The sequence below is a fragment of the Cervus canadensis genome, chromosome 27 (genome assembly GCF_019320065.1).
Source record: "Cervus canadensis isolate Bull #8, Minnesota chromosome 27, ASM1932006v1, whole genome shotgun sequence".
Taxonomy (NCBI): domain Eukaryota; kingdom Metazoa; phylum Chordata; class Mammalia; order Artiodactyla; family Cervidae; genus Cervus; species Cervus canadensis.
In genome coordinates, this window is record NC_057412.1 from 19,925,649 (window position 1) to 19,949,581 (window position 23,933).

Here is a 23,933-nt window from a genome sequence, read left to right on the forward strand (position 1 = left end):
TATTGTTCTTTTGTTAAGGTGTCATACCAACCCAAGTTCTAACCACTCTTTTTGAGTTAAGTCATCACTGAGTACTTTTATGCGTATGAACTGTGCATGTGTTAAAAACTTCTGTTTTTATTCTCTTACGAATAATCTCTTGTTTGTCTGATTTACAAGGCATCAGCCAATGAACCTAAGATAAGTAGGAGGAAAACAGTCCCTGTTCCCTGCCCCAAATCACCATGCTCATGCTTTAAAACCTCTGTTCGCTTTTTAATTACTGCTGCTGTTGATGTTGCTCAGTTGCTAAGTTGTTTCCAACTCTTTGTGACCCTGTGGACTGCAGCACGCCAGGCTCCCCTGCCCTTCACCATCTCCCAGAGTTTCCTGAGATTCGGGTCCATCGAGTCATGTCCATGGATGCTCTCTAACCATCTCATCCTCTGTCGCCCTCTTCTCCTTTTGCCTTCAATCTTTCTCAGCATCAAAGTCTTTTCCAATGAGCCAGCTCTTCAAATCAGGTCACCAAAGTATTGTAGCTTCAGCTGCAGCAACAGTCCTTCCTTCTAATCAATATTCAGGGTTGGCATACCTACGGAATAAAATACCATTTCCATAGATGACTCTTTCAAACTAAGCAGCAACCTGTTTTTCCAGCCACTCTTTTCCAACACATATTCTGTGTGTGTCAGTCACTCAGTAGTGTTCAACTCTTTGCAACCCCATGGACTGTAAGCCTGCCAGGCTTCTCTGTCCATGGAATTCTCCAGGCCAGAATACTGGAGTGGGTAGCCTTTCCCTTCTCCAGGGGATCTTCCCAACCCAGGGATCAAACCCAGGTCTCCCACACTGCAGGCTCATTCTTAACCTTTGAGCCACCTGGGGAGCCCCTGAGACTTTATTTGAACAAATATCAGTTCAAATTAGACAGCACCAAACTGAAAGGAGTGAAGAATGCTCCATTGACTGGGATAAAGCTTTTATAGAGAAGATAGGAAAACAGAGCAAAGACATTATTTGACTGGCTATCGCTTATGGAATTGCCTTATTTGGAAAAGCCTCATTGGATGTCTGTCATTAGTTGTCCTTACGTTTCTTTTTCGCAGATTCTAGCACACTGATCTTGGCTTAGGTTTTGCTTTGCTTACACAGGCCACCAAGGGTTGGAACCACCCCAGTTTAATGGCCTTGTTTAATTAAATGCATATAGATTCAATATATAAAACTTTATATATATATATACATTTATCTATGTATATACATGTATATACATTTATATATGTATAAAATATATTTTGCCAACAAATGTCTGTCTAGTCAAAGCTTTGGTCTTTTCAGAAGTCATGTATGGATGTGAGAGTTGGACTATAAAGAAAGCTGAGTACCAAAAATTTGATGCTCTTGAACTGTGGTGTTGGTGAAGACTCTTGAGAGTCCCTTGGACTGCAAGGAGATCTAACCAGTCCATCCTAAAGGAGATCAGTCCTGGGTGTTCATTGAAGGGACTGATGCTGCAGCTGAAACTCCAATACTTTGGCCACCTGATGAGAAGAACTGACTCATTTGAAAAGATCCTGATGCTGGGAAAGATTAAAGGCAGGAGGAGATGGGGATGACAGAGGATGAGATGGTTGGATGGCATCACTGACTCAGTGGACATTAGTTTGAGTAAGCTCTGGGAGTTGGTGATGGAAGGGAAGCCTGGCGTACTGCAGTCCATGGAGTCGGAAAGAGCCAGACATGACTAAGTGACTGAACTGGACTGAACTGAAAATATATTTACGTAAATATAAAATAAAAAATTTAATATGTATAAATATCATACATAATTTTAATGTAGGATATTTATATTATATATATTTAACACATCATTAACACATATGTTAAAGAAAAATAAAGAGACATGGAGAATTGATCAGGAGTTACAAAATATCTAAGACAAAGTCCCAAAAAAGAAAAATAAATAGAAATAAATTAAGCAGGAGAAAATGGAGAGGGCCGAGGAGTATAAGGAGGAGCAAAGTCATGAAAGATAAAGAAAAGACCAAGTGCCAACTGGGTACAAGATGAAAGATTTATATCTAGGCACCAAAAGAACTAGACATTCTCCTTTAGAGTTCTCAATCTGAGGGCAGCAAAAGTGTGAGGGTATAAAATCAATGTATTTTCCAAAACAAAATGAGTTGTTTTACTTAGCACTTCTTTTTATTTTTTTTATTTTTTTTTTTATTATTATTATTTTTTTTTTCCCAGTGGGTTTTGTCATACATTGATATGAATCAGCCATGGATTTACATGTATTCCCAATCCCGATCCACCCTCCCACCTCCCTCTCCACCCGATTCCTCTGGGTCTTTTTAAAAAAAGTAATTGTGGTTTCTCTTCAAACCAACAAAAAAGGAATTGAAGAAATAGAAGTCATAGGATCTAAGAAATAGTGGCCCCAACACAAAAGAACCATGAAAAGAAATCCCTTCAGAGTGGGCTCTGTGGCACGTGAGAAGAAAAATGGTCAAAATTGGAACATGAATATCAAGGGTTCTAGCCACAGTGTTTTTAAGAACAAAAGGATTAACCTCAACATGTTGTAAACTTGAAAGGCAGGATTATCCTGAGGCTGAAATAAAAGCTCAAGTTTCTTCTTTCAATAAGGACAATGAAAAGGAGATTGAAAACTCAAGGAAAAGAAAAGATTTATGTGAGGAAGCCTCAAAAAATACAAAGAAAAGTGCAATATGGGATGATTTTGAACTCCTCATGGTGTGGAAGGAAAGAGAACCCCTTGACTTTCACTCTTGGAGTGTTTGTCGCATGGATAAGGTTTAGGGAAACAGGATTATATCATTCTACCTAGTTCTGTGGTGATTAATAATTACTGTAATTATAATACTGAAAACATTTATTGGTTCTGAATTTTAAAATATAAAATAGACAAAAGGTTATATAGTTAATTAATTATAATGGTAATACATAACTTACATAATACATAACTTATATAACATGTTATAATAAATAACATGAATTTGGTCAATGTAAAAAATAATGGCACAGCTAACAGAGCTAAGAAAATATGGAGGAAAGGACGAAGAAAGATGTGGAGAAGCACTAAATTTTTTATCTTACTATTGGAACTTAAGGAGTTAATGCACGTCAGCTTTGATAAATAAATACACAGTTTGGTAATAACATGACTAGTACAATATTAAGGGAGTGGAAATCAACTGGAAATAGAGAGTATAAGTTTGCAAATTCATCACCCTTCATGTGAAAAAGTAAAGAGATATTTTAAGTTGTAAATTTTGGGCTTTACATTTGTTAAACAATTGAGGGTGTTAATGTAAAATGGAGGTATAAATGTACAATTTAATGCAGGAATTGCAAATTGGTAGCCCACAAGCAAATTCTGCAAAAGAGGCCTTTTTTGTTTTTTATTTCCCATAAAATGTTTGTAAAAATTAAGAAACATATCCAAAACATTCATGCTTCCCATTTTTCTTGAGAAAAAAAAAGTGGAAGAAAGATCTAGCAGCGTTGAAGTTGCATTCCTGCTTGGGAGCAACTAACCGGAGCCGACAAACGGGCCTCCCTTGGATGGAGCCTGTGCTATGCCACTGAGCACATTCCTCAGCCCTGCACCTGTGTTCCTTATGCCCTGCTTAATGTGTTTACTTTGCTGCCTGGTCTGTGAGACTGAAGTTCATGATCCTCGTTGAGAGTTAAGAAGTTAAACACCAGACGAACCACACGTGGTTCAAGTTTGGTTCTTCTGCGGAAGTGGGAAGAGTACAGTTTGGAAGATAATAATCTTTCATTTCTACACTTCAGTACAGTTTGAACCAGCCTTTTCATTTTTATGTCTAATTGTCTATTTGTGTTTATTTTTCTATGTGTGTTTTTTTGTCTGCGTATGTCTATATCTACATCGTATCTGTGCCCGGCCACAAACTGGTTCAGAGACAAAGCTCTGGGAGGAATAAACAGACCCTAGTCTAGAAGAAGGGTCAAGCACAAGTTGGAAGATGACTTTCAAGGTATTAGTTCGGTGCCAGGAGCCCATAGATGTTATGTGCATGCTCAGTCATGTCTGACTTTTTGAGACCCCATGGACTGTAGCCTGCTAGTCTTCTCTGTCCCTTGAATTCTCCAGGCAAGAATAGTGGAGTGGGTTGCCGTGGCCTCCTCCAGGGAATCTTTCCAACCCTGGGATCGTACCCTTGTCTCTTATGTCTACCTGCATTGCTAGGGGAGTTCTTTTTTGTTTGTTTTTTAATTAATTAATTTATTTTAATTGGAGGCTAATTACTTTACAATATTGTAGTGGCTTTTGCCATACATTGACATGAATCAGCCATGGGTGTACATGTGTAGCCCCTCCCACCTCCCTCCCCATCCCATCCCTCAGGGTCATCCCAGTGCACTGGCCCTGAGCGCCCTGTCTCATGCATCGAACCTGGATGCCAGGGGGGTTCTTTACCGTTAGTGTCACCTATAAATAAAAGAAAAAATTAGAATGACTTATCTGCTGATGGATGTAATATACTGTTTCTCTGCTCCTGCTTGTGGCCAACTGTTAACTCTCACAAACAACCATTGCTCCTCTACATTCCCTAGCCTTCTTGGCTGGATGTTGCAATTAGTTGACAAGACTCTTGCAGACAAGATGTGGGCAGATGTAATATATGCTAATCCAAAGCCTGACCCATAAACCCTTCCCAAGCAACCTTTCAGATCTCTTTTCCTCCCTCAGCAACTTGAAAGCCAAGTGTTCAAGATATCTTAGCTATAAGACAGAGGGCACCTGTCTCACCCATACTGGACTGTAATGTGAGCAAGAAAGGAGACTTTGTTGTGAGCTCTGGGGGATTTCTGTTCCAGCAGTTACTGTTTATTACCTAAACTAGTGCCTCTCAAACTTAGCATGTTTCAAAATCACCAGGAGGGCTTGTTGAAATACAAACTGCTCACAGGCGATTTAATACTGTCTCCTACATACTGGCATTGAAGGCATACTTATTGTAACTTGTCTGCATTGAAAGGAAGATGTAGGAAGAATGGATGATGCCAGATTTTTAAGATGTAACATAAAGGGTGCATTTGTCATACCTGAGATGACTATAAGCAGTCCAGAAAGTGATGACTTCAAGTTACCTTGACGCACAATTTCAATTGCAGCATGATTATGATCTTCTGGGAAACCAGAGGGCAGACAGATCAGCCTCCACTGTTGAGAGGTCACCCCTGTTGAGAAAAATCATGGATCAAACTGCAGGTGAAAGTATAGGACAGAAAACAACCTGACATACCAACAATGCTTCAATGCTATCATGAGAAAGTCACATCATGGGGTCAAGAGAAGTGCCACCATCTCATACCTATATGTTTATCTATAACAGTTTTAAAGAGGAGCTCTTCATTTCTGAATAAAAGCAGTAATAAAAAGTTACCTGTCAGAGGAAGGAAAATACCCAATAGGAATACCACAATTTTAAGTCAAGAACATTGGCAGAAAAAGAATGCATTTCTAATGACCAAGGAGTGACAGACTCAACCCTAGAGGTTAAAAGCAGTGATTAGACAAAATTCAATTTTCTTCTTCTCTTTTCAGATAGGAAGAATGTGCATCTGTGTAGTAGGTCTTTCAGAAGTATTTTTCACAACAGTGATTTTACCATATTACCAAATTTGTCACTCTTCCTTTTCAAAAAGGTAGTTTTACATCCTCTTCAATAGCTTCATACCCTTCTTGTACACTCTGCCACAAGCCACACAAACAAGTCTTTCTTTTTATATATAATGATATAAAATATTGTTATTTTAGTATTTAACATACTAATATTTAATTTGTTAATTGCTTCACCATAATATGATAATAAATTATCCATATTTTCCCAGAAATTACTCTTTCTATTTCATATTTCCCTTAGATTTTTTGCATAGATGAAATCATAGAAATTCCTGCTTGGACATTGCTATTAATATTCCTGAGCAGAACTTTGTAACTTCTAGTTATTAATTGAGAGCCAAATGAGAATGGTCTGATTACATTATTTGACTTTTCCCATTCTACTTGCAATCCAATGGGATGTTCACTCTTGATGATATTAATTCTTCACATTTTAATTTTAATCTTAGTTTATAAGCCATCTGTTGTCCTTAACTCTATAGGTCAAAAGATAGATTTAGTTTTTCGTCATCCTCTTGAAATTTGAATACAGATAATGATGAACTAGAATGGATTTTATTACAGTTTTCATGTTCAAAAACTTTTAAAATTTCAAACTACTCAGGAAAAGATAGTTTTTAGTTCTATTTTATTCATGTTGTTTTTACAATAGAATTATTAACTATCGGTTATTTAAAAAGCATTGTGCTAGACGCTGATGAAGATTCAAACATCAAGAAGACACAATATCCTCTATCTTCTTAGAGCATAGACGTAGGGTGAATTTAATAAGTACTTATGGCCTTTCCTGGTGATTTAGTCAGTAAAGAATGTGCCTGCAATACAAGAGACCCAGGTTCAGTCCCTGAGTCAAGAAGATCCCCTGGAGAAGGAAATGGGTACCCACTCCAGTATCCTCGCCTGAGAAATCCCATGGACAGATGAGCCTGGTGGGCTACAGTCCATGGGGTCGCAAACAGTCAGACACGGTTGAGCAATTAAGCCACCACCAATGTGGTCCTGATAGTTATTTAAATGAGACAACATGTCTCATTTAATGGAGTCGTTTCTGCTAAGTCCATATCACCAAGCCAGGACTTAATACCTAACTTGATGACAGTTTCAGCCTCTCCAGGAGTGGAATCTTAAATCAGTCAGTCTGAAATGACCTGGTCAGTACAAGTGAGGTAACCTTTCTGATAGATCCTGCTGTCCCCTAAAGGAAGGTGACCTTGCCACAACAATCTACTCTTTGCTAGTAACTTTCACCCCTTCTGCCTCCCAGAGTCTTCCATTTCATACATCTACTCAGAGCTCCTTTCTATTTGCTAGCTGGAATGTTGCCCAACTGTGAATCATCGAATAAAGTAAAAAAAAAAAATCTTTAAAATTTACCCAGTTGAATTTTTGTTTTGTAACATAGTAAATATGAAATTCCTTCAGAAAAGCAGAACTTAAGCACTATATATCAGAAGGTAGATTGTTTGCAAGAGGAATCGGTGCCGGTTTTGTGGCCAACTGAATGAGATCTTGAACAAGTGTAGGATATTGATTGCAGAGAAGGCAAGTGTAGATGGGAAGAGAAGGAGGTACTATACAGAGCATTTCGGGGCTGGAATAACTCTGGAGGGTGCTTATAAAGACAGTGGCGAGTATCATTAGTAATAAGGCTGATAGAAGGCATTAAAAAGTTTAAATGTAACATACAGGAGTATGGAGTTTGCCCTGTGGTCCTCAAGGGTGTGACAGATGAGTGAGAGAATGACAGTTTTGTTTCAAAAAGATTTTCTGATGACAGGTATGTACAAATAAATTAAGGAAAGCCTGAAGATCAGATTTAGGTGATGGGAGAGAAATTGTGTGGGAAAGCCAAAGGAGAAATCAAAGAGAACTCTGAAGTTGAAAGGCTGGTTAACAGGGTGAATGATGACTTTATATGCTACAAAAAAAGAAGTCAGGAAAGAAGCTTGTTTGAGGAAACATGTTACTACAGACTTGTAAGTTAAAAATGATATTGGGATACAGGAGGGGAAAGGCAGAGCCAGTAAGTGTAGAAATGGAGCTGGAGCTCAAAAGAGGGCTGGGCATTAGTGTGAAAGATTTGGAAAATGCCTGAAGATATAGGGGGGTGACTGAAATCAAATGGAAGAGTTTGGAGACAGAAAGGTAGAAAGCTAATACTTATTCAGGACCAGCATCATTCAATTTACTTTATTCACACTAAATTCAAACACTAAAATTGACATAGCTCCCAGAACCTCTATAATAGAGAAAATTGTCAGCTAGGTCAAAAGTTACAGAAAGAGGTAAATCTAGGGATCTCTGCCTTGGGGATTAAAATCATGACTGAGAGAAACTATATAAGTAGTCTTGTTTATTTCCTCAGGTCAAATGGAGATTTGGCAGTTAGCTAGGCCATCTGACAGAGTCAGAAACCAAACAGGATAATTCCTACCTCCCCCAATCCACCTGGAGTCTGAATCATTCGTTTGGATTTTCCAGAATTGACCACATCGTGTTGTAACGCTCTGTCTTCTGGCTAAACAACATGCTTCTTAAGGGTAGGGCTTTGGCCTCACAAATGCTTTACCCTTAATGAAGCTTAAGACATTTTTGTTTTAAAAAAAAAGTAGTTGAATAAAAATGGGCCTCCATTGTATATAGATCCTAAACCATTTTAATTAGGAATAAAGGAGAACCACTGATTCAGTTTCAGGACCAGTAGAATGCTGGTGAACAGAGAGCTACTGATGACAAAGATAATTTAGAGGCCCTAGGATTAGACAGTAGGTCAGTCTTCCCACTGCTATCAGAGAGATAGGCTTCATGGATTAATTGTTATTCCCAATTTACAAATGAGTTTATAGAAGCAGATGGTTAAGTCACTTCTAGAAGACCATAATGTGTCAACTTTATGGTCAGAGATCAGGAGATCAGAACTTGAAGGAACTGGCTTAGCATAGAGCTCAGAGTCTGTAACCTAACTGAGAGTTTCCTCGAAATTCCGAGTCTCAGATAAAGTTTTTCCCTGAGGTATGAAGGTTTTCCCTGAGGTTCATTTTACATGAACAACTCAGAGGAAACACGCACCTTTTGTTATTATCTTTTTAAAAATCATATCTTCTTTATTAAAGATAAAGTGGGAATTTCTGATTGAAAAATAAAAATTAAAATGGTAAACCTTACCCCACTCCCACCCTCCCCAGAAATAAACATGCACTGCATGATGGAGAAATACGTGACAAACATATTTACTCATGTCTTATCTAGAATCTTTAAAACGATTAAGTGGACTGTTACCATCCCTTGTAAGAGGTATATTAGATATTGGTTTAGTAGGTTTATTTCTTCAATACAACCAGGAATAAGCTGAGGTGAAGTCACAGGTTCTTTTTTGACCTCAGCACAATCTTGAAACAGGGCACGGAAGAGTTAACCTGAGGCCCAGACTGTCTCCTGCTGATCAGTAACTGAGAGGGAGCTGCAGCTGAATGTCAATAGCTCATGTGAACCTGGGTAACCCAGCTGAGCCCTCTGCTTGCCAGCGCTGGAGGAGGTAATCAGCTTGACCCGGGTGACCTTCCTGAGGCCATGTTCTGTCCTGCATCTGGAAGCTTCTTTGCATATGCCTCCTACATGCTGCTCTGTTGCACCCCTTTGAGAACTGAACCTGAGTCATCCTTAAGAAGAAACACAATATAAATTAGTCAATGCTGTTTGCACAATATTGTAGGTGATTAGGAGAAATAAAACCTCAAGATTTCCAGGAACAGCTATGACAACGGCCCTTCCAGCATTGAAGGTTATATAAGAGTTCTGTCAGCACCTCACGGTTTCTTTGTGGAAGTTGTGTCTCATCAAATGCTTTCCACTTTCTGGTTTTGCTAAACTGATTTGCTATTGTTTTATTGTTTACTTGTCACTATTTTCATTGCATCCCAAGGATGCCACACACCCAATTTACATCATATATTAAGAGTGTATTTCCTATGATTTTTGTTGAATTTTGAAAGAACATTCTATGTATTCCGTTCAGGAAAAGAAACTCGATCAATAATTAAACTCCCCTCTATCTGTGTCTAAATACACTGTCATTAAAAGAATCTTATTCATGAACAGAGAGTGTGAATGCTAATTCTGCTGTTTAATTTCACAGCTTACATAGCCAAGCAGAGCGCAGCCAACAGCGTGTGCATGCTAAGTCACCTGAGTCCTGTCTGACTCTTCATGACCCCATGGACTGTAGCCCACCAGGCTCCTCTGTCCATGGGATTCTCCAGGCAAGAATATCAGAGTGGGCTGCCATGCCCTCCTCCAGGGGATTTTCCTGACCCAGGAATTGAATCTGCACCTCTTCCATCTCCTTCATCAATGGGCTTGTTGTTTACCACTAGCACCACCTGAGAAGTCCATGACTTATTATATTTTTAAATTTATTGCTATATTTTATTATTTATGGGTCAACATTATAACAGAACTACAATCCATCCCCAAGAACCACAAAAGTCCAAACACAAGGTACCATGCACTCTTGTCCCACAGAGGAAATAATTTAACCATGTGTCTTTGTAATGGACCTCAGAATCACTATTACAAAGACATGTGTTCCCACAAAAGTAAGGAAGAGTTACCATCTTTCTAGATTCCATATATATGTGTTTTAATAAAGATTACCCTGCTATACAAATCCATAAATAAGTCTCATAACAAATATACAGTTTATACTCCCATGAAAATGGGGCTTAAATGTAACAAAAAGATTTAATTGCCTTAAACCTATGGTGGTGGTTCAAGACTCCAACTCAAAGGCACATTATTCTATACAGCAGCTCAAGTCTTCATTCTTACCCTAAAGCAAATTTACCCCCAATTATATTTATTATGTGTGTTCAGTCTTTAGTATGAAGGAATGCTTGATCATGACTAGTGACTTTTGCCTTGAAAAAAAACTATATGGTGTAATTTCCTTTGGTTTTTATAATAATTTTTAAAATCCTTACTTAAGAAATTGCTCCAGAAAAGATGAGTTCTTTACTGGATGCTCAGCCACCATCATTATTTTGCAAATCAAAGGAACAAAGAAGATACAACTTCAGTGTGGGCAAAGGAAACAGGCAAAGTTGGAATTCACAATCTGTGATCAAATACTATAAAATACTGTGTAGCCTTCTTTGGACAAGCACACATGGTTAGACTGGGGAAAAAAAAATAAAAGCCTGCTAACAAGTCTATATTAAGCTTAACGTTATACTCTCGACTTGGTCCTAAGAGAAGCAACACAATTATGAACCCTAAGATGAGCTGAGGCAACAGATGGTAAAGATTACTTGAGGGAGATGACACCTATATATTTGACCACAACTGTCAAACATACACAGAAAGGCTAAATAACAACTGCACTTAACCCAGACTTGCCCGTTTCTGGCTCAAGCATCTTGTAACTGACAGCTTAAATATCTCTAAGCAAGTATCTTAAGAGTGCAATTCCTAAGGGAGGCTGACTTTTCAAAACACATGCCACGTGCCCAAGTAAATCATGCACATAGATGGAGCTCTAACAACCAAGTCAAACTCATAAAATATATTTTTCCTGTTGATTTTTAAAAGCCCGTTAAGATTGGATTGCATGATAGCTAGTCATTTCAGCAAAGTCTAAATTTATACAGAGCGTTTGCCACTAGAAAAGTGTCACATGTTTGTTTTGACCCTGGAACACTCCTTTTCACAAAAATTTGTAGAATCAATCTCTATGAAAAGTCAATATAAAAAGCAAATCTGCTTAATCTAATGAGATTGTACTGTATTGCATTGTAACAGCACAGAAGAACTCTACTGCTTAGCGGGGAGTGTCTTTTTTTTGCTTCTCTGACCTGCATCACCAGCACCCCCACCCACACTTCCTCCAAGGGAGAAAGTGTTAGTCGCTCAGTCGTGCCTGACTCTTTGCAATCCCATGGACTGTAGCCCACCAGGCTCCTCTGTCCATGGACTTCTCCAGGCAAGATTACTGGAGTGGGTTGCCATTTCCTTTGCCGGGGGAACTTTGCAAACCAGAGATTGAACCCATGTCTCTTGCATTGTAGGCAGATTCTTTACCTTCTGAGCCACCAGAGAAGCCCCAGAAGGGAGAAAAGCTTTGTCAAAAGACTCCCTGGTAAATTAAAAGCACTTTGTGGATAGTAATAGTGTGCATCGCACCAGAATGAGACCTAGTTATTCAGTGTTCTCCAAGATGTGTCCCTGCTAACTCGGGTCAATCAAATGCCTCATACCTGAAATGAACAAGTAGGTTTCTGAAATTGCTCCAGTAACGAGGCTAAGATAAACAAATACACACGTTTTGCATAGCTCCATATTTCTACAGTCAAAATATGACTTGCACAGTTTAGTCCCCAAAATGGTCTTTTGAGGTTATCCTTATTGAGGATATGAAATGACTGTGTGTTATGCACTAGGTCCTAGGAAGATGGATAATTCTCCCTTTGCAGATATTTATGCAGAGCAGACTCTGTGATAAATAAGGGGAAAGAAAGACAGTGAAGACACAAGCTTAATCTTAAGGAGTTTCCACTCCAGCTGAAGAAAGAGACAAGGAACAGTTACATGTAATAAAATTGTGTAATACCATAATAGAACTATGAGTCAAGTCCTGAGAGTGTCCAGAGATGGAGGAAACCACCGGTTTTATCTGAGCCACTAGACAAAGGCCTCTCAGCAGAGGTGACCTGAGGCCTTCAGGGATGCCCTTGAATTGGATGCAGGACTGGAGATAGGACATACCACTTGAGATGCATGTTTCAGTGTATAGTCCTGGTGCTGAAAGCAAGGTAGAGGGGGGAAACAAAACAGGCTAGAAGTCTGGGCAACCAAGTTTTAAAATACATCTAATGTGAAAAATCCCAAACATTCACAAAAGAGAAAAAAAATAATAAATAACCCCTCAAATGCCATTAATCTAGATTTAACAGTTCTCAGAATTTGAGTATATGTGTTTCATCTACCTTATTTTTTTTTTCCATTTTTTCTTTTCTTTCCAAGTTTTTTAAAAAAGTATATCCCAGGCATACATCAGTCACCTCCTCTGACTTTATTATGTATCTCTCAAAAAATGGGCATTGTCTTATCACAAAGAAAATTGATGTTAATTAAGGACCATCTGAAGAAGGAAATGGCAACCCACTTCAGTATGCTTGCCTGGAGAATCCCATGGACAGAGGATCCTAGCAGGCTACAGTCCATGGTGTTGCAAGAGTCAGATACGACTTAGCGACTAAACCACAACCATGAACCATCTAATAACTGGCCATATTGAATTTCCCCACTTTTTTAAAATTATTTTTTTACATGGTTAGTTTATTAGATTGGCAGCAGATTTTCTTTTTAAAGCCCAAATGCCATTGAATGGGTTTGGATAGTATCTCACAGGAGGGCTGAGGTTATTATCTAAATAAATCCTTGTTGAACAGCCCCCTAGCTAGAACAGTGCCTGGCTCAGCATTAATCCTAAGTCATTGTTTGCCAAATTGCACTAACCTGAACTGAATAAAGTTTTTAAGTTGAGTACCATTTTATCAGTGTTCAGTTTTGATATAACTCTGGTGACTCTAGGTTAGACATTGGAAGGCCTGATCTAACAAAAAGTTTGTATGCTCAGGGAGCCTGTAATATATGAGATCAATGTTGCAGGTGAAAAGATCATAAACTCTAAACTGGAACTTTATAAGACAGAAGTTACCAGTTTATAGATTTACTGAAATGCTAAGTCTTTGAGCCTTCTGGAACATGGAAAGGGGCCATACTTATCCTTGAATATCTATATAGACTAATATCTGAATAGACTACTATCAAAGATACAATAGATCTTTCACAATCAAGGGAAAAATGTATCCTCTAGTGATTAAAGAATTGTTTTTGAAATATGTGTTTCAACAATGTTCTGTTTGAGTTATTCTTGGACAAACCTGTGTATTTTCTCAGTACCTAGCAAGAAACCGCTGGAGGAGAAAGGTCCAGAGAGAACAGTACTCATCACGTGGCAAAATTTCCACACCCACTTTATAATTTGATACATTCTTATATGTTTCTTATCTTACTGTTTCTCTTTGTTATTCACAATTGGTAAAACGTATAGGACGAAAATCATTGCCTACATTTAACATGTAAGTAAGCTGAGGTCCAGAGAAAATGACGGCCATCTTCAAGGTCTCAAAGCTAGTTATTAGTGGAGGCAAGATTTGAGGTCAAGTGTCTGCTGCCGCTGTGTGGTGCTGGGTTGTGTCCATTTCTTTGCGACCCCATGGAGTGTAACCCCAAAGTCTCCTCTGTCCATGGGATTCTCCAGGCAAGAACACTGGAGTGAGTTACCATTCCCTTCTCCAGGGGACCTTCCAGACCCAGGAATTGAACTCATGTCTTCTGCACTGACAGGCAGATTCTTTTACCACTAGCCACTTGGGAAGCCCACTGGGAGGTCAAGAGTCTGGATACCAAGAAGAGCACCAGTGGTTTTATGTTTCTACAATTTCCTTGATATTTATTTTCCATTTCTAGCACTGTTTTGGTTTCATTTGTCCTGTAGCAACAAACGTCCTGTGCAGAAGAATCTGGAAAGCAATGAAGATTCCCTGTTCTTGTGGGTGGGCCAAGTAAATAAACCTCAAGCAGTTTGAAGATTCCTTGAGAGCTGTCAGCCTCCTCTTCATATTTTTTATAGGTTCTTCAGTATCCATTATCATTTTTGACAATTTCTTCTAGGATATAGACAGAATCCTATTTTCCTCATAAAATAAACTTCTTCTATTAGCAACTGGTGATTCAAAATGATTTGAACTACTTATTATGCAAAATTGGTGTGTATATATATATACACACACACACATACCAATTGGTATTGTCCAACTCTTTGTGACCACATGGACTATAGCCCACTAGGCTCCTCTGTCCATGGGATTCTCCAATCAAGAATATTGGAGTGGGTTGCCATTTCCTTCTCCCAGGGATCTTCCCGACAAAGGGATCAAACGCATATTTCTTATGTCTCCTGCATTATCAGGTGGGTTCTTTACCTCTAGAACAACTTGGAAAGCCCCTCTAGGGATAATTCTTTTTTATCAAAATCCATTTCAGAAATTTTTGTGTTCAATTTGTTCATAGTATCCATAATGTGTGGACAAGGAAATAACAACTCGCTCCAGTATTCTTGGGCTTCCCTCATGGCTCAGCTGGTAAAGAATCCACCAGCAATGAGGGAGACCTGGCTTTGATCCCTGCATTGGAAAGATCCCCTGGAGAAGGGAAAGGCTACTCTAGTAGCCACTCCAGGACCCTGGCCTGTATATACATGGCCTGGACTATACATGGACTGTATAGTCCATGGGGTTGTAAAGAGTCAGACACGACTGAACGACTTTCACTTTCACTTTCTGGTATTCTTGCCTGGAAAATTCCATGGACAGAGGAGCCTGGCGGGTTACAGTTCATGGGTTAACAGAAGAGTCAGATACAACTTCACATGCATGCATTGCATTGCATCCATAATATGTACACTGTGTGGCTATATATTCAGACATTAATACTGCCTAAATTCTGACCATATTAAATTTTAGTATAGAAATCTTCATAATATCAGATTATAGTGCTAAAATGAACAGAACAAAAATTAGTTCTGGTTCAATCATTCCACAGCAAATTATCATTAGTCAATAATTACGAATAAATGTATATGTTTCTTGCATTAATATATGCATTAATTACAATAATATGTATTAATCTTGCATTAAGATATGAGCCACAAGTTCTACATTTAGCTTTCTGTTGATGTTCCTTGTGTGATACCCATTTTGTTCAGCTCGTGGTCTTGTTTCCAGTGTTACTGTCTTTCCAAGTCATTTTTCACTTTTACCTTAAACAATGTCATTATAAAAAGTTTTTCTAATTTTTGAAAGTGAAATTACTTTGTACAAGTGTCCTTAGAAAAGATGGTATAATAGGCAAGTTCTGTAATTTCTAAAACCTCAGGAAATTGGTGTAAGATATAAATGAAGATTATTTGGGATTTTTTTTTTTTTCATCTAGAAGCCCCAGAAATTTAATTGTAAGATCGATTGTTTCCACTTACAAGCCAAGACTGTGATAGGAGCTATATTTGGTTCCAAAATCTTGTTGCAGAGAGTTCTGATTGAGATCACGCTCTTGCCTTTTCACACAGTGATTTCTCAGAACACTCCACTGAGATAGGTGTTAATTTCTATCCTTCTTTATTTCCTACAAGTGGAATTAGAGTGAGAATGTTCAACCAGCTTTTTTTTTTTTCTTTTAAATTAACTTGTAGCACTTTGAACACTCTTGGAAATGAAGGAAATTCATCCACCTAGATTGGGAAATTGTGCAGATTTACAAGCCTTAAGTTTTGCTCTTCATTTTGTTACCATTTTTGTCAATGGTGAGTACGAGGGGAGATGTCGTTGACACTGAAAATATTTCCTAAGAAAGAGGAAGAATAGATGCTATTAAACTTATCGGAGCTGTTGCATTTCAAAACAACAACCAAAAAAGGCATTTTTAGAATAGTGGAATTAAACTCTAGACAAAATGGGTGTTAGAGACAGTGCATGGGGGTTTGCTGGGGAGATTCAGGCAGGAGCAAGCTTCCTTCATCAAAATATGGTATTCAAAAGGGATGCTAGGAGCACTGCAGGGACTATGTCTTAAAAGTTTTGTTTTTGCTACAGCACTGAGCTGGGGGCCTTGTGGAAAACAGATGTTTAATTAAAGCCTTGCTGCATGAACGCATGCATGGGTCCAGGTTGATTCTGAAATAATATTCACATTCATATGACACAGTATCTCCCAGAACTTCTTAATTTCAACACCTAACTTCTTGAGACCTCTAGAAGGAAACCAGGTCATCCTTCTTTCTAAAATGCAAATCTGGTCCTGGTATTCTTTTAGCTAATCACCTTCTGTGGCTTCCATGTACCCACAGGAATAAATCCAGGTTCCATAGCCAGACATAAAAAGCCCCTGATCCTATCTCAGACTCCAGCTTCATCTCTTCCTCTCATTTTTCAACCCCTTCCCTTCCACCCCAAACAAATTAGAGGTGTCAACCAGCATTCTCTTTCTGCACTTTTGTGGATGCTGTTCCCAGCATTCATGCTCTTCAAGTCCCTGGTTAATCACTGTTCTGCTGCCCATTGCTCAGTAGTGTCCGACTCTGTGACTCCATGGACTGTAGCCCTCTAGGCGCCTCTGTCAGTGGAATTTTCCATGCAAGAATACTGGAGCAGGTTGCCATTTCCTCTTCCAGGGGATCTTCCCAACCAGCGATCTAACCCATGTCTCTTGTGTCTCTTGAATTGGCATGCAGATTCTTTACCACTGCGCCACCTGGGAAGCCCTGGCTAATCACTATTTGTCTTTTAGTATTAGTGCAAAGCTCACCTCTTCTGAGAAGCTCTCTCCTGCATCCTGGTGTCTGGCCTGAGTTCTCAACACTTTCTGGCACAGGGAAATGGGGTTAGCTGCCTGCTGTCCCCATGACCTGCTCTCTGAAGAACCTGGATTTTTTTCACCTTTAAATCCAAGGCACTCAGCATCAATGTGGCAGGTACACAGGAGTTATTGAAGCATGTTGGGGAGAAAAAGGTCAAGGGAAGGGAGAGAAAAAAAAAAAAAAAAAAGAATGGTGGGAAGGAAGGGGAAGAGAAGGAAGAAAGAAGAGGGGAAAAGTTGCTGTTGGTTCAGATCATATTTTTAGGCTCTGAGAGCTAGAAAAGAGCTCTAAAAAGAAAACAGTGCTCAACATTAAAAGAAAAAGGAAAAAAAAAACAAACTAAGAATGGGATATTTATTCTAAAGAATTAGCTTTTATATTTTGTAAATTGTTCATAGGCTTAATCGCAATAATTTTGAATCCATTCCTCTTGAGTGATTGCATGATTTAAAAAACAAAAGCAGCAATTTTCTTATTAAAGCCTGCACTTTGAAATCAAAGAAAGCATGATTATTTCCAAATTTATTTGACTCCAACATTGAGATGAAAGCCCAATTCAGAAATAACAAAATTTTCAGTCTAAAATATTTTGTTAAAATGCCAAGTAAAAAAAAAATTTAATTATTTTGCAGTTTTTTGATGTGTTTTGGGGTCATGAGATAAGTCTATTTTACTTCCTCTTTACCACGGGCTGGAGGTTTTTAACTATTTATGGGTTTCACTGATCAGCAAGTTGGGGTAAATCAAACCATCCTAAGGAGTGTGGAATTTTCATAGAAGTGGGGCTTTCTTTAAACTTGGTTACCTTTAAAGAGAACTTTAGATATGTTTGAATATCTTTTCTATAATATGCAAATATGCAATCATTTGGAGAAAAAAAATACAAATAACTAGTCATTCTAATTATAAAATCTTACACTGCGATGTGAATTCCTAAGTTTAAACAGAGGTTGGTTCTGGGGAAAGAGGATGTGCAAAGCACAGAAAACCACCTTAGACTGTCAATAGATGGTTCTCTTTGCTCCTCACACACACTCCCCACCTCTTTCCAAACTGCCTAGATGATCAGGGACCTCATGAAAACAAACACAATGTGTGGGGCAGAGAAGATTGGAGTTTGCCTCCAAATGTGCAAGTGAAAACTCAAGCTCCTTGCATTGATCGTTCACGTGTGATAGCGTGTGATAGCCTTGCTTTAGTTGTAACCAGGTTCTTCACCCCTCAGCAACCTTTCCACTTATAAATGTTGAGAAATCTACATATCTGCCAGATCAAGAAGCCCTGACCAAGGCCAGCCAGTCCAAGGCTATTCAGCCCAGAACAGCAAGTCTGAAATAAAACTGAGAACCTAAGTCTTGGCTTCCCAGTTGGTCAGACTCCTAGACCACATTGCACCATCAGAGCAAAGACAAATATCAAGGTTCTCCAGGGCAGTCTCTGTTTGTTTACAGATAGGTTTGCAGCCTTTCCGAAGCCCCGTTTGTCCTAATTTCTTCTTCCTGTTTGCAACTTATAAGTATTTCTGTCTTCCTTTCCCCTTACCTAACGTATTTATATAATCACTTTTACTCTTTTGTTTGAAATGGATCCTGGGAGAAACTGAAGAATGAAATGGAATAAAATGACAGGTTCTGGGTTGTCTGGGAGCATGCTTATGTCAAGGTATTGGGACCTATTTAAAAAGCGCATGAGCACCAGAGCATATTTTACATAAAAAATAAAAGGTGCTTTGAGCACCAAACAACTTCAGGCTCTCCCCACAAGTTCTAAATCAGAGAATCTTAAGACAATGAGGAAGTGATGCAAGTTAGATTATAAATCGATTAGGCTCCTTTCAACCGAAGTGCAAGGGTGAATTTGCCCAAACTTACATTGTAAATAAAAGCTTATATTGTAAATAAAACCTTACATTTTCAAAGTGTCTATTTAAATACACAGGTGTATCAAGAATCACATAAGATAGATTCATAGTCAATGTGCAGCTTTAAAACACATGATTACTTTGACAAAACTGAACAGCCTAGAAATAAAGTAGGAGAAGCAAATTTAACACAAGAATGCTAACACTTGAGGGAAAGCAGGATCCTCTAGTGAGGTCATGAAGGTAGACCAGCTGCTGTTGAACTTTGAAAGTGAACTTTGAGCACCAGGAAAATTTTAAGGTTAGAGATACTAGTTTTATTTTTATCTAATTTCATTTAACTTTATTCCTTGATGTAGGAATTACAAGCTTGTCCTTACACTATCATTAAAAGCCATGGTCGGGTCAATATTTGGCTCACAGATGTAATGGATATACACTATTTCTATCAGAAATCAAGAACATATTCTTACAGAGGCAGTTTTTTTTTTTCCTAGTCTGTAAATTTTATACCATTTTCCTCTCTAATTCTGTTTTGGTTTCTCAAGTCTGTTTCTCTTGGTTTCAAAATCTGTGTCTCCAGACTTGAACCCAGGAGGAAAAGAGGAGAGCTGCCTGGTCATTGGAACGTCCACGTGGTCACCAGGCCAACCTAACCTCACAGCCAGCAGAGCCAGAAGTGCCCTTGTGTGTCTGAGATCAGGCAGCTGCAGCCTCAGCGGCCCAGGAGCAGTCAGCCACAGTGACCTCTTGCGAGGAACTTGGCCATGAGTCCTGACCCCTGGGTGGGGCTAGAGTATTGCAATCAAACCCCATTGCCTAATCCTTTGAACTCCAGTGGAACCAAAAAGGAGCAAGGATGGGACGAGTCTTACCTCAAAAAGGGGTGCAGAAGAAAGAAGAGGAAAGATAACCAAACAGCCCCCTCAGGTGATAGAGGTTCCCGGAGGCTCTCTGTCTCACCTCTTAGGGGAGTTAACACCCTTCTGTTCTTACAGATAGTTAATAGGGTATAGAACCTTTGGAATGGGGAACGAAGAGCCAGACTGTTAGTCTAAGAGAAAAGAATTTAATCAGGAGCTGAACCAGGCTGGATAGGAGAGGAAAGGGGATCTCTTAGGAGTCCTAGGAATAGGAAGGATGAAATGCCGCTGTTTATCAAGGATTTGGGGAAACCAATGATTCCTGTGATACAGAGTGGTTTTTATCAAATTTCCAATTTAACTAATTATATTTAATATTGGACCATTAAATTATATTTAATAGTGGACCATTGCCTCAAGCGGTTTGGAAGAGAAAGAGGAGTAACCTGATGGCTTACTTACTCCATGAGAGGTTTTGTATATTTATTTTTTGGTTCATTTTTCCTGACTGTCTCTAGGACTATTTTCCAGATACGGAGCTCTTAGATATTTTTTTTCCTGGAAAGAAGTCACAACAAATGCTCATGAAAGAAATCACAAAAAAACCTTGTGAATGTTAACTACCATAGAATATTATTTTGAATCCTGTTGTCCTTGGCTCCTGGAAACCAGGTAAGCACACCACAGGTAGCCACATCATCATGAGCAGAAGTTTCCTCAGCCAAATTATCCAGGTCATGGCCTTCCAGAATGAGCACACCTGGAAAAACCGGTTAGTGAAGCTCTGAGTTTTCAGTAGGCATGAAGAAAAACAGAGGGGTAGCACCGTTTCCCTAACAGCATTCCCTGATGGCTTCCCACAGTCCTTAATCAAATTCTCTGATGTGGGTACCCAGCCTAACTCTTTGATTTCTCACATTGCCTGGAGGAAGCTAGCACTACACCAAATAAAAGAGCAGGAAAATTCACTCATTCATCCTCCCGAATCAAAAACCTAAAGGAAGAGGAAGCCTTTACAAGTTAGTAACCAACCTTTCCTTCTCCCTCCCCCTGCCTTGGGCAATTTTTTTTTTTTTTTCTCCATGGTGGGGAGGACTGGACTTCAGCTCTGTTCTGAAATAAAAGGTTGAATTGGAGGATCTGGTACGTTTTCATTTCCTTCATAGGATCAAATGGCATGAAGAGCCCTTAGAGACTGATTAACTGCATGACTGAGTGATTCATTTATTCATTCAGCCATTTAGCAAGTATTTGTTTAGGGCCTGCTTTGCAATAGCCACCATGCAAAGGCTGAAAATGCAAAGACAAAAGGGTGTGAGTTTTTGCCCTGGACTCATGGTCCAGTAATAGAGACAGTCAGGAAAACAAATAATTTGGGTATGAATCATGCCTCACAAACTGAGATATGTGTGCAATAAACGTTGTTTTTCTTTATCTTCTTGAAAGGAGATTAAATACTACTCTAAGCTCTAACCTTGCAGGGCATCTGGAAAGTTCAGTCTCAGGCATTTCTGAAGATCTCTCCTTGCTTTGCCCCTGTTGTGCAAAGGTCTTTTGGTTTTTCAAAGCCCAGAGCATATGAGGAGACCCTCTACTATCTTGGGTCCACACAGACTATTCCCAGATGCCTATGGTTCACTCCCAGCTTATTCCTTGAGGTCTGGAAGTCCCACTATTTCTATGACACACATAGGCCACTGGATCCTCAAGGACACTGGACCCTGTTACCTAAAACCAATTTGCTAGATAAATGGACAGCTCTCCCTGCCTGCCACGCTCTTACTATTTTGCAGGGCTCCGCTAAGAGTAGATGCTTGAAAGAGTGGAACATGCTTGTTCCATGGAAGAAAAGCTATAACAAACCTAGACAGCATATTAAAAAGTAGAGACATCACTTTGTTGCCAAAGTCCGTAGTGTCAAAGCTTTGATTTTTCCAGTAGTCATGTGAGAGTTGGATCATAAAAAAGGCTATGCACTGAATAACTGATGCTTTCAAACTGTGGTGCTGGAGAAGACTCTTGAGAGCCCCTTGGACAGCAAGGAGATCAAATCAATCAATCCTAAAAGAAATCAACCCTGAATATTCTTCGGAAGGACTGATGCTGAAGCTGAAGCTCCAGAACTTTGGCCACCTGATGGGAAGAGCAGACTCATTAGAAAAGACCCTGATGCTGGGAAAGACTGAAGGCAGGAGGAGAAAAGGACGACAGTGGATGAGATGGTTGGATGGCATCATCAATTCAATGGACATGAGTTTGAGCAAACTCAGGGAGATAAAGAATGACAGGGAATTCTGGGGTGCTGCAGTCCATGGGGTTGCAAAGGGTCAGACACAACTGAGCGACTGAACAGCAACTAAGAGTAGGGCCTGCCTGACTCTTGTGGCCCTTAGGACTCACCCAACTCCATTCTCTTCCTTGTCTGGGAGGATCATCTCCTCTCTCTTCCTCTTGTGTATTTCCTCTGCCCCCAGTACAGCAGAATTTGCTCCAGGAGATACCCTACTGCAGGAATGACTATAAATGAATATCCCACTGATTATTCTGCTCTTAGACCCTAACAGTGAGTGTCTCCTCAATTGTCTTCTCCGGCACCACGCCTGGGTGACTCATGAGCCTCACCCTAGTCCCAGCCCACTGTTAGAATATAAGCTTGAATAGTGTTGCAGGAAGGTCACAACTAGGTATGGAGTTTAGGGGACTCAGAGAGAGGCTGATGTTTCCTCTGGGTCATGTTCACAATGTGTATAAGGTGTTGGGGATAGGCATCTGGTGTCAAGAAAAGAGAATGCAGGAAACGGAGGGAAGAAAGAGCCTGTGCATTCCAGGGAATGTAAAAATCCTCCTATGGGGTGTGTGTGTGTGTGTGTGTGTGTGTGTGTGTGTGTGTGTGTGTAGTAGGGCATAATGGTAAGAGATGAGGCTAGAAAAAACATTGGAGCTAAATTCTGAAGGGACTTCAAACAAATCTGGGGGGTTTCCAAGGTGAATTTCTAAGATAAACAGTTTACAGTCATTTTCTACAATATAGTATCAAGTGGAATATGGGGGTTTTAAAGTCTGTTGGATGTAGTTTGTAATCTCAACTCCATCGTTTTCTTGCCATGTGATTCTGGGTAAGTTATTTAACCTTTCTGTACCTCAGCTTCTATTATCTATAAAACGGGCATAAATAATGGTAGCAATTTTAGAATCTGTTTTGTAAGAATTGAATAAAACAAGATATGGAAGCGTCTGCACATTTCTGGGCATGGAATCATGGATAATAATGGCCCCAAAGGTCAGAAGAGATGAACGTCAGGACGAGCATGTGAGGCAAGGCTTTGGTGATTTCACCAAGTTCAAGTCACTGTCTGGCACCCAGACGCCACCCAATTCATTTTGTTCTGAGAGTTCTAAGAGAACATAATATAAAATAAAACGAGCCATCCGAAAAGAGAGAGAGGTGTATGAGTTTCCAAAGTCTGCTTGTAACAAAGTACCACAAACCAGGTGGTTTAAAACAGCACATATATATTCTGTCACCATTCTAGAATCTAGAATAAGTCCAAAATCAAGCCATCAAGAGGATCATGTTTCCCCTGAAACTCTGGGTGGAATCCTTCCTTACCTCTTTCTAGCTTCTGATGGGGTTTCTTGGAGTGCTTTTGTGGTCACGTGGTATTCTTCCTGGGTGTCTGTCTCATCTCCTTTCTCTTCTTAAAAGGACTCAAGTTATATTGGATTAAGCGCCCGCATACTCCACGATGACCTCACCTTAATTTACATCTTAATCATGTCTGCAAAAAACTGTTTCCAAATAAGGTCACATTTTCAGATACCAGGGGTTAGGACTTCAGCATATCTTCTTGGAAAACACAACTCAGGGTTTAATGGAGCTTGGGCTTGGAGCTGTGATTCTGGTGAAGTTACCTCTCAGAGGTCAGGTGTGTTATCTGCAAAATCAGGAATGATTCTAAAATGTTATGATTATCTGAGTCTGCCTTGATTCTAAAAATGAGATCTATCTAGGGGCAAAAATCTGAAGCAACTAATTGAAACCGCATGTTCAAATCAAAACTGCAGTTTGAG

General features: G+C 39.4%; 1 long non-coding RNA gene across 1 annotated transcript; it reads right to left on the minus strand.

Moving 5' to 3' along the window:
* Positions 1–512: 512 nt before the first annotated feature.
* On the minus strand, positions 513–23,542 carry LOC122428749. The gene is made up of 3 exons (XR_006265812.1): positions 23,473–23,542; positions 5,086–5,220; positions 513–574 (listed from the first exon to the last, which is right to left on the minus strand). It is a non-coding gene; the product is annotated as an uncharacterized LOC122428749 (long non-coding RNA).
* Positions 23,543–23,933: the final 391 nt, after the last annotated feature.